The following is an 11091-nucleotide window of genomic DNA, read 5'->3' as shown; positions in this document are numbered from 1 at the left end:
GTATTTATTTAACAAATCATTAATGGAGGAAATATATTTTTAGCTACCCTGGACTGTAGGGGTGAAACGGTATGCTCTGTACGGCACAGTATGATTGCGGTACAAGACTTTTGGTTCGGTCCATTTCGGTTTGGTATATTAGATATAGTCATGATGCAGAGAACTGACAACAAGAGCTGAACCTTACATTGTTTCAGAAGGCCAGACCAATTTTATTTCTTGTTTTACGGATCTGCCAGTTGTATTTTTTTAACAACCAAGAAACATAAATAAAACATAAATAAAAATAGAAAATAATTATAATTAATTGCATAGAAATAAAATCCTAATGTTTTTATTGGCAAAAATGTAATCTTTCAAGAAAATGTTGCCCAGATTTTTTTTTTTTTTTTTCCCCTACATATGCTGCATGAATTGCCAATAGTCACATTGCTTTCGGTATTTAAAAAAAAATACTTTGGTGACTTTTATTTTTGTTTTCTTTCCCTCTGCCTTTAGGTTTTCTGAGGACAAATATCCATAAATCAAGAAATAAAATTGATCTAGTCAAATATGAAAAAAATAGCCATAATCTTTGTTATTTTAAGTGAGCAAAACTCTCATTTTGTGACTAGTTAGAAATGTTGTGAAAGTGAGATTCTTTATGGATTGAAATGGCGGTATGAAAACTGAAATGCCAATATATTTTTTTTGTTGCATTACAGCATATCAGACCTAAGAAAAAATACAGCAGTTCTACTAATTCAGTGTTTAACCGTTTCACCCCTACTGGACAGATGATCATTAGCTTTTTGAAGTATTGATGTCCATTATCTTCACATCAGTCCTTATGTGTACCCTTAAATGACTTCACAATATAAATTTATTAAATCACTACAGTGCTTTTCAGTAGCTTGACAAAATTTTTGTTTCATTGATTTTAGATTTTCAATTAATATTTTAGAAATTGGAAACAATTTGCAATACTTTAAATGTCATTTGAGTACTATGCTCATGGCTCTTTTTTTAGTTAGAAAAATATTTATTTTATGAATAATTTTATGATTTTGTTTTCCAAATGGAGACTTGTTTTAGTTGTTGTTTATGATTCTTATATGGTCACTGAATATGTTATTGTTATGTAGACAGGGACAATATAGTTTCTTGGAAGCTAATGTTAGACACAGACATGCCAACCCATATGACCTTGTTGTCAAGAAAACAATAACACAAAATACACGACCATGATTGCAGTAAAATATGCAAAGAATGTTTTTAAAAATTGTTTAATTACATTATCAAATTTCATACATACCTTAAACAAGAAATTTGAACCACATTTTATTTAGTATTATGCTATATGTGGACACTTAAAACTGATTGAGGTGAGTACAATGTTCATATCAAATATTTAGAATATTTGTATGTTTTTGGGTTTCACATTAGATATAAATATTCTTTGGAAAAGTTAATATCAATTTTGGCCCCCAAATACTAATTGGGCTAAATTAGGGTTGGCGTCTCTGTTAGATAGCCTTATTAATCTTCTTTTAACAAATCAGGTTTTTCTGAACAAAGTTTGGCCAGAAAGTGGTCGGCTTTGCATGACTTACCTGACTTACTGTCACCTTCTCAAAGTGTTGTGTTTTGTCTTTTATGAACATTTTAGAATCTTGATAGACATCGAAACTGTCTCAATTCAACATTGTTTTAATGAATTAAATATGATTTTCGGCCTGATCAGGCAGAATATCATTAATAATACTGACATCAACTCTTTGTATATTTTTTGTTTTTCATTTATGGTTGAACAAATTCATTCAAACAGAAATTAGTTCTCACTTCAACTAAACAATGATCTGAGCACAATCGTTATGTTTCTTGTCAGAACAGCCTTTCATGCAACCAGTATGAGAGATGGTCGTCAGATTTGGAAGGTGATCATCACAAGATGTTTTCTTACCACGCCAGCTCAAAGAGAAAAAGTATTTCATGTAACAGTTATAGGTTGTACGATTGTATCCATCTCTCCAGCTTAAGTGGGATGAACATTTGAAACGAGATATTTTCCATAGCCTGTGAGAACTACTGTTACTTATTAAACAACATAGAATTTTGTTCTGCTCATTTTACAAATTTTCAATTGAGAACTTAGTCAACAATGTTTTCCATTTTTTTAACCATTCTCTGGAATTGAAGCTGCCAGTTTAAAACTAGGCCATAAGTAAAAGCTGCCTTCAAGTCAAAGTCAGTATTACGTTGGTCTATCAGAGTTCACAAAAAATCATCTGATGAGACCTTCAATGGAATGACCTCAGATCCCTGTGTAGTGGTAGCGAGTGCTAAGATTGATTTTAATTCAATTATATTTCCAATAATGGCATCTTTAAGATACTGTTTTAGGTTATGAATATTTAATTTTTGTTTAATCGTCTCTTGCTCATTTCTATGGAATAAACATTAGGACGCAAGCAATGCCATGTAAAGTCAACCAATTGTAGAATTTTATTGTGATCATATTAAGTTGTACATCAAGATCGTTGGAAGCTGCTATTTAGGGCACATTTACACACTGCCTTCAAGTGGAGTCTATCTTGTCAGTTATTTCATTGGTCAGTCAAGGTGACGAAAGGTTATTCTGAAGTGACCTGTAATGAGATGGTGAGATATTTTTGTAGTGATAGCAGAGACCGTAGCAAATGCTAAGATTTGATTTGAGTTTTAGTGATGGCATTTTGAAAATACTATATTAGGGTGACAAATATGCTTCCATCATTTTTATGTCATGTTTGTCAGTTTAAAAGGATGTTCGGTTTGCCTTTTGACCCAGAGAGCATATGAGACAAGATTTTAATTCATCATACCTCAACTGAATATGTCAGACATTCTGTTTGTACATGATCTTGGAAATGTTTCGCCTATGTGCTCTATGAATTTATTTTTTTTATTTTCAGACAGGGATGGCAGTTTTCTGCAAATTCATGGAAATACATAGATTTAAATGCAAATCAATCAATCTTGTACGCTGTTGAGGGCCTGTGGCCTCCAGACCCTCAGCTGATTGTCAGTTGAAATCACTTTCACCTGTTGCCATCCCTGTTATCTGGCCCCTGTTAAACAAGTTTGATCTGGGTTTCAAGTTTCTTGTCAGTTATTTAAAGAGACTGAAACTACTTCAGCTTATTTATGTTTCATATAAGCTGTACTTCATTTGGGAAATGACTTCAAATGAGACATTTCAAGGAAAGAAAAAGCTATTGCAATACTTGGTACCTTTACCTCAGTAGTCACAGCAACTGTATTGTCCTAACAGTGAAAGAATTACCGCTGGCAGTTTTGATGATAAGTTGTATGCAGGGCTAAAAGTCTGAATTGTTTAAATATTGCTATAAAGGGGAACTCAATACTACATGTAACAGACAGAAAAATTTAAAATCATAAACACTTTGTCTTGTTCAATAAGGACTAAATTCAGACTCTTGTAATAAAGATTTAACTGTTCCTCAGACAGTTCTTATCAAAAGGGGGGTGGTTTGGTTGCCTAATGGTTAAAGTGTTTGCTCGTCAAGCCGAAGACCAGGGTTGATTTTCCACATGGCTATGTGAGATTTATGTTGGCCTGCATTTGTCAGAGAGAAAAAATCCCAAATTGGAAAAATAAAATTGCCAAGTTTCTGTCATAATAATGTGATGGTTGTGAGGAGGTATCCTGTATTTCATGGCTAACACAACCAATAAACAATGTTTGATTTAATGTTTTTGGCATTGGATAAAATATTTAAATTCCCCCACTTTTTAGAAAATCTGAAGGTTTGAGAAGGTCCCAGTTTTGAACAAATCTTTTCATTTGCCTTGTTTGTCATCTATGGGTACTTGACTTTTGACTCATTAATGAAGCCCTAGCAGTGTTATGGATAGGAATGAAAGGACTTATCACAATAACAAACCTCCCTTGTGCCATCACTTGCACAAAATCAAAAACAAATTTCCATGTATCTTTGAAACTTGCACACTTCTAAATTTTCTTGTGCTGTGTCTTGTGCAAGTATTTCAATGGTAATGAGAGTATTGGTTGTTTGATATGTGTCCTTCCTGAGGTGTTCAGCTGTAAGAAATTATCAACCTTAATTGTTTGCAGTTATTGAGCATGAACTTGGGCTATGTGGATTTGAAAGCTTTCAGTATTATTATTATCAGATGTGTACATGAAGTAATATGATTCACAAAAATATTGATATAATCGTTGTAAAATGTGTGTTGTTAATGAAAATGTTGTCTTATCTGTGTAAGTCATGAAGGCCCCAAATAAACAATCTATCGTGACTACTGCTTGTTTTGTGTGTCCATGTTTTATGAACAGTGATTTGTTTGTACAACCTGCTCGACTTGGCAGTGTTCAAGCAATCTTCAGAAATGCCAACCTCTATGATTTTATCGTAGTTGCCATGAATTTTAGCCTCAAAGTGCACCAATACAATTGCACTAGAAATTCTACAAAATGTGACGAAATTTCATTGAAATTCGCATATATAGACAAAACCATATATATTTTCATCGATTAAATACATTTTAGGACTTCACTTACTTTCCATTCATTAGATTTAATGAATATTTGAAGTAGATTTGTTGCAAATAAATAAAGTTTCAGCGAAATTGTCAATCACAAATCTGAAGCTGATTTCAATACATCTGTAATTTGACCCACTTATAGCGCACTGGTGGAAAATAGCAATCCCATCAGAATGATTTAACCAAGAGATCATTCCTTCCGTTCCACTACATGCAATTTGCATGTGAAATAAAAGCTTCAATTTTGATTAGTATCATATTTCTCAGAATTCATTATGATCAGTATTTAGCTGACAACTAATTTTTTAAATGGTCGAACGACTAATTTTGATCCTTGAAGCTACTGTTTGCAACACTCTGGCCTCAAATCCAAACTCAAAACTCTAAGTTATCAAGTCTGGACAAGACAAACCACTGAATGACATCACTGGCATCAATCCACAGGCAGGCTGATGACATCAGCCAAACCACTCATATATACCTCTTATGATCAGCATCAGGCGGTTGAGTAGAAAGTGGTTAAATCGTCAGCTTGTCACGCTAAAGATCTTGGTCAGAAATAGTCTGCAGTAATCCATGTGTCCTCAGACACTACCTACAGGATTCGGTGGTCAGACACATGTTATCTTATCCCAACTGTGTAGGTCAATGATGTCGATCACTTGATTATCGATTATTCAATTATTTACCGACTATCGCCATACAGCTGGAATATTGGTGAGTTTGGCATTAAACAACATACAAACATATCTTTGCTGCATGATGCCATTAGATGCTTGAGGATGGTGGTTGTTACCAGGCTTTGTGGCACGGACCATCAGTGGCTGAGTGAGCCTTTTCATGATCTGGATATACACTTACATGTGTATAAAACTGCCATACAAGTGCTTGAGTGGGCATGGTTTTACGCTGCTTTTGGATATATTCCAGCAATATCATATCAGGGGACACCAGAGATGGGCTTCACATATTGTGCTCACGTGGTTAACTGAACCTGGGTCTTCAGTGTGACGAGTAAATACAAGTGCTTGAACGTCATGGCATACCACATTCCTAACACACTGGTCACGTAATCCCAGACCTGTGTTTGATTCCTCAAATGGGTTACATAGTATGAAGCCCATATTTGGTGTGCCTTAGTGACAGTGCTGGAACAATGCTAATAATTTCCTGAAAACATACACTCCTCAAACCACTGACCCACACAGTAATATACAAAGAGTGAGTGAGTTTAGTTTTAACACCACTTTTAGCAATATTCCAATATCACAACAGGTGACACCAGAAATGGGCTTAACACATTATAAACACGTGCAGATTTGAACCCGAGTCTTCAGCAGAACAAGCAAACACTTTAAGCACAAAGCTACACAACATCCAATGTACAAAGAACACAACACCAGATTCATTTTGAGAGGTTTTGGTTTTAATGGCTATGACGATGAACTTTGAACACAAAGTTCCGCAATGAGACAATGACATATCATTCAAACCGATTATGTGAACATCAGTGATTGCAGTTGTTCTCCCTGCCAACACTTGGGCGCGACAACCGTTGACATTGCAAACTGCAAACAACAGGAATGGAGTTCATGCTATGCGCTTGTATCATAATATATATATATGTATATGTGTATATCTTTATCATAACTTGATAGTCACTACTACTTACAGTATATACAATCAACATAAATATCTTCAATAATCTACAAAACCTTTGGCCAATGCAGATCCATAAAACATGATGGCATATCTACAGTCTAGTCCAGCTGTAACAAGACACAGGCAACAGTCATGTAAAAATACATGTACTGCCAAACACTCGCAGTCACCAGAAAAACAACAACTAGGCCCAGCAACTGTCAGCATCAACGATAGGGGGTAATGATGCGGTGATACAGTCACCGACATGAGGACGTGACAAACCTGTGATATGGTCACTCAATACATACTTGACCTACCGTTGGAATAGTCTTTGATGATGTTTAACTATCCTGTGCTACAGTCACTGACTTTATATTTGGACTTAACTGCTCTGTGGCATGTTACGGAATAGATGCACAGACTTAACTTTCAATGGTACAGTCACTGACGTGATGCACATATTTCACTTTCCTATGGATACAATCACTAACTTGTTTTTTGGTCTTAACTATCCTGTGGTAATGTCAATGATGATATATAGACTATACTGTGGTAGTAACTGTTTTTGATGCACAGACTTAACCATGTGGTAGTCACTGACTTGAGGCACATACTTAATTACGGTGTGGTAGTCACTGACTTGATACACAGACATAAGCATTCTGTAGTTCAATCATAGACTTGACTGATGCACTGACCTAAGTATCCTGTGGCAAGGTCACAACTGTGATCTATGAACTTAACTGTCTTGTGGATTATCCAGTGGTAGTCTCTGATTTAATGCACTGACTATAGTAAACTGTGAGACCATAATCATGGACTGCAGAAGTTCTTTCAGTTACCATTAAGGTTATCTCTAAACAAATCAAGTATTTACCAGCAGTGCCTTTCACATAATGACCAGAAGGGTTATAGACCTGCTACAAAACAGAACCTACAAGGACAGAGAGTGTTGAAAACCAATGGATCACAAACTGTCTGCATCAGATATTCAACCAATGACCACTTATCCTGAGAGCTAAGGGACATAACTCTGCCAGCCAGTCAAGAGACGTTAGATGCTGTATACAGTTTGAAATGATCCCCAACTAGTCTTATCCAGCCTAATACACCAGCCCGGTCAGTGCCAAGTAGCTCAGTCATACTGCATTGTGTATCACATCATAAACGCCCCTATCGTTGCCATGTACCAGTACCCTACCACTCACGGAATATCCCCCAGTTTTCAACATATATTTGGCTGTCATGATTATAAATGCCATAGCCTTTGAATTTTTCACTGGATATGGCCTGAAAATTCAATACAACAACTCATAGATCATTATGACATATATCTTTTCACACCATTCTCGGAAAAGTGTACAATGTGATATTTTGCATATTTATAAAAAAAGTACAAAAATGTCCAATTCCAACTTTGCTAAGAACGTTCAGTTTCTCTGAAGGGATCCAGGTTACGCAAAGTTTCTACCAGGATTTCTGTTTTCACAAACACATCAAACTTACATTAAATGTTCCCCAATTATAAATCACTTGCCAAAATAAAGTTCATTTTTAAACAATCTCTACGTCACAAAAATGATGAAATCTGATATCTAACCGCTCTGAAAACACAACGCTTCCTTTTCAGATAATCTGTGTAACATTCATTAAACCAAGGCACACCTGTTTTCGATGATGTTGTGATGGTTTAATACTCTTACAAGTTATGACATAACCATCCCGACTTGTATGTTGGGAATGTTACATGGTTCTATCAAACATCCTAACGTATTTATCTTAGGTTAGAGATTCTACATTGTCAGGAACTCATTCATGTCTTTCCCTACTCCAAATGAGGTTAAATATCAGATTTGGTCCACACACACTACATACAAAAGGAGGCAGTTTAACATTGCCAGAAGCAATTAATTGTAGAAACAGGGCAATCTTTATTAATAAAAATAACTTAAGGACACTCTGAATTTTCACATTACTGTAGCAAATCAGTCAGTGCATGAAGGAGAAACTACAGAAATGTCAATAAATCATGTCATTTAATGTCTTTTGGGAAGTACAAGAGGATCAAGCAGTACTAAACACATGACAAAGTCATTGCAGTTCTTGCATAGCAATACAGAGCAGAAATAGTCAACCGAAAATACATCTAGTTGGGCTTCCGTTCCCCATGGAATTATCAAAATTTCCAGTTAACATCAGCAACCATGATCGTGAGTTCAAATCATAATCTCATGATGATCTCGAATCAATGACACAAGATCCTACCAGATTTCGTGTAAAGTTGATCAAAGCAACAACTAGCTAAAAAACTGTATTGCACCATCAGGGTATTACTAAATATCGAGAGACTTGCAGCTAGAGGTATGATGATTAAATAGATATGTGATGCATATAAGAGATATCTATGGTATGGCCTTATCACGAATCCGCAGTCATGAAATATTTCATTTCGTCAACAAGTTTAGATGGTAAAGCAGCCTTGCGAAGATGAGGAAATGAAAACAGTGCATGGATACGTCATGAGTGACACGTCTTAACCACTGAGAAGTAAGCACTGAAGGTGGTGCGTATAATATTACTTGTCAATCTAAACAGTTCCTGTGGTTCAAATCTTTATGTCCTTGATTAAAGGTTGGCATCACCTCTAATCAGTTTAACTTCAACACTTTCAAAGTTTCAAAGAAATGCATAATATAGAGGAGCCAATAGAAAAATATAAATGAAAACTGTGATCTTTGATAAAAACTAAAATTCAAAACAAACTCATCTAAGTTCTACGACCTTTGGAAGTACTGTGGTACTATACTGCCATGCATTTACCTTGATACAGTGTTGTGTCATTTTACCTTGTCAGTGTTCCTTGGTACAATGCATATATGGATACAATGTTGTATCTGGTAACATCCAGCATGAACGTATCATGGTACCATGTTGTATCAGGCAATGCCATGCATCACAGTATCACACTGTATCATGCAACAATATTAATGCACGTTACATGATACAAATGTTGAACCAGGCAACACCATGCATGCATGTTGCATGACACAATGTTGAACCAGAAAACAGAATGCATGTATCACAGCACTACACTGTATTCAGGCAACACCAGGCAAGCATGTTCCATGACACAATGTTGTATCTGGCAACACCAAGCATGTATCACAGTATTACATTGTATCAGGCAACACCATGCAAGCATGGTCCATGACACAATGTTGTACCAGGTAACACCATGCATGTATCACAGTACAACATTGTATCAGGTAACACCACGCATGCATGTTACAAGATACAATCTTGTACTAGGCAACACCATGCATGTATCACATTACAACATTGTATCAGGAAACACCATGCATGCATGTTACAAGATACAATGTTGTACCAGGCAACACCGGGCATGTATTACAGTACAACATTGTATCAGGTAACACCATGCATGCACGTTACCAGATACAATGTTGAACCTGGCAACACCATGCACATGTACAATGACAAAGCTGTAATGTGTTGTATCATGTTTCATCACACCTCTAGCTGCAGTTTCAACATCAGCAACATTTACAAAGTGGACCTAGCAAGTAATATCTCAAAAGAACACATTGTGCTGATGATGTTGTTCAACACACAATCACAAAGGCTATGGTACCAATGAAATTCAGAAAACATCAATATTGTCACAATAGTCTCGACTTGAAACAGACCAACATGACTCGGGCAAACAGAAATATCATCTCCAGATAAACAGGAGTAATTATGAGTAACTTTTGAAAATCATCCTACATAATCACTGATTTAGGCCACAATGGCCACAGACATTACCAGAACAACTGATGAAGTAAGCTAAGAAGCCAAGCAGTGTATAATTCCAACTGACTGAAGCTGTATTATCACAGAAACATATAATATGCATTGTACTGTTGAATCTCTTCCGTGCTGCCACGATATACCCTACACTACCACTTGACTCTGGGTCTGAGCAAACCAAGTTTCAAAATAATCACTGATCAGTGTTTCCTCGTCTCAAATTTAGGGACAGAGGAAAAACTGAATCAACTTATACAGAGTACTATTGGGACACACTTCACGCTTACAGTCTGGAAAAATCTCAATAAATTGTACCAGAAGAATGAATAAAATCGTTTCATTCCACATCTTGATTTTACAATAAAAGATTATAACGTGTATGCTATAATATAGTGTTGTAAACACACTGCGCAGATTTCACTGTTGTACAGTCTCGAAGATGTGAACCTATAAAACCAGACTCTTGTGACTTTACAATCATGCCAAACAGAAACAGGCAGTGTTACCAATATCTTACTTTGAAATCAATTAGACAAAGAAGCAGATTCCACACACCAGCAATGGTGTATCAGCATGTGTGTATGTATAAGTCAAGTCAGTGTATTTGACTTCTAGTAAACATCATTAACGTTAACCTTGAACTACAAAACAGCTATACATGTGTTGAGGTATTGTCTTGAACTTTGATCACATGATAATCTGACAGCATATCACCAAAGGCAAATGAGAAATGTTTCCTTCTCAGGCTTTTTCTCCTATCAGAATGTTCTTAGACTCACTTTATGTAATTTATCTTGATTCAATAAACTGACTAAACCAAACATCTCAAATCCTTGTATCATTTCCAAACGCTTGTCTTAATTTGGAAAAGAATAAAAGGTACATCTATAATTTAATACAATCAGAATAATTTCAATTTGTTATATCAGCAATGAAGTCATCTCCTGAGGTGTTCTTAAAAAAAATCAGTTTTCATTTTAAATACATTCTGTAAATCATAAAACTGATAGTGTCCCTCGTTCACATTAATGAAGTGGCATTTAGTCTGGAGATTTTGACACTGATCATGTCAGGCTTACTGCACATGGC

The sequence above is a fragment of the Haliotis asinina genome, chromosome 11 (assembly GCF_037392515.1).
Source record: "Haliotis asinina isolate JCU_RB_2024 chromosome 11, JCU_Hal_asi_v2, whole genome shotgun sequence".
NCBI classification, from domain to species: domain Eukaryota; kingdom Metazoa; phylum Mollusca; class Gastropoda; order Lepetellida; family Haliotidae; genus Haliotis; species Haliotis asinina.
This window is presented reverse-complemented; position numbering follows the sequence as displayed.